Below are 1,654 nucleotides of genomic sequence, written 5' to 3'. Positions count from 1 at the left end.
TAGATTTAGCTCTGATAAAAAGTGGTAGGCCTACCAACAAAAAGATGGGGCCTAAACAAGGATTTTGCAAGATGATGACAGGACACATGCTATTCATTTTAAAATGTGAAAATACCAAAGGAATGGGGATATTTAAACAAATACATGAATAAAAAACAGCTTATGAATCACCACTCACAGGGTGCCTGAGAAAAGCAGACTTCTAATTTTTTCTAATTTCCACAATGATCTCTTGAGGTGGTACCATTATCCATACTTTTTTAGGGCAGAAGATGGAGGCCTGGGGAAGCTAGGTCACTGGCTGGAGGTCAGCAGTCACCTGGTGCAGGTGGAGCAGAAGATGGAGGCCTGGGAAGCTGGGTCACTGGCTGAAGATCAGTAGTCATCTGGTCCAGGTGTACTTGGCAACCACGTTCTTTCCCAATTAAACTACAGTCCTTAAGAATCAAAGTGAACCAAAAAGATAGAAATGCCAGAGGTCACAAGGAAAAATGCAGATGAATGACAAACAGAAACCAAAGCCTGATTTTTATATAAATTCATCCTTCTCCATCAATCTAAATCATATTGGACAGAAAGGGCAAAACAAATATTGTTAAGAGGAAATCTAAGCCCAGTGAGATCACGAGAAAAATTTGACTTGCCTTTATACTTTGCTTTGTGGAAATGAGAGCCTTTTGGCCAAAACGATCGATAAACCCAGGTGGATAACCCGTCAGTGCTTGCTAACAAAGGTGCCAGTTCACTGTGGACACCGAGGCTGAGAGTGTCCATGTGGAAAGTAGTTTTCAGGGCAACCACAGACTTGAAAGCCTTCAGTGGAGCCTAAAGGAGCATTCAGAGATGGTGTCTGGTGCTGAGGAAGGAAACCACAGGCATTAACATCATCACGGGCTTTCTAAAAACAGGCTGGTGTGCAGAAAGGCCTGATTTCCTTGTGTCACTGTTGTCAACTGGCACATCAGGACATGTGGTGGTAAACAGACCTGCAGGACAACAAGCCCTGTGACAGGGTTCCCACTGTCCTTCAGGAGTGGGGGTGACATGAGAGTCAGAGGATATGGGAGCCAAAGTGAAGAATGATCTCAAGGTCACCATGGAGTTCAGTTACCAGTGTGGGTTCAGACTTGTTCTCAGCCCAAGCCTGGCTACCCTGTCCCTTAATGACCTGGGGGAAGAAGTGAAAGAAAATGATGGCAAAACTCAGGAGAACTGGAAGCTGGAAGTGGAGTGAGCTAGGTGGGTGCAGCAAGATGAGGACACCAAAAACTCCAGGACTTCAAATGGTGGGTTTGTTTAATTGCTAAAGCCTAAGAGAAATTAATATAATATGTTTGGGTAAAAGTTTTTAAAAATCAGGTAGAGTGACTTAGGCGTTCAAAAAAAAGTTAAAAAGACAAAAGAAAAAAAATGCATATATGTTAATAGGGACACAAAGCTTAGCTTCAGCTCCTAGCCTAGGTAAAATATGCAAGTGGTTAGGTACAAATTAAATGTCAATATAGACAGGTACCCTTCACAGATATGTCCAAATCATATTTACACATCAAGAACTGATTTCAGGCTCGGCACCTGTGGTTCAAGTGGCTAAGGCGCCAGCCACATACACCTAAGGTGGCAGGTTTGAATCCAGCCCAGCCCACCAAAGCAACAA

Source organism: Otolemur garnettii, unplaced genomic scaffold (assembly GCF_000181295.1).
Source record: "Otolemur garnettii isolate 467f Iridium unplaced genomic scaffold, OtoGar3 scaffold00215, whole genome shotgun sequence".
NCBI lineage: Eukaryota > Metazoa > Chordata > Mammalia > Primates > Galagidae > Otolemur > Otolemur garnettii.
Note: the sequence above shows the minus strand (reverse complement) of the source record.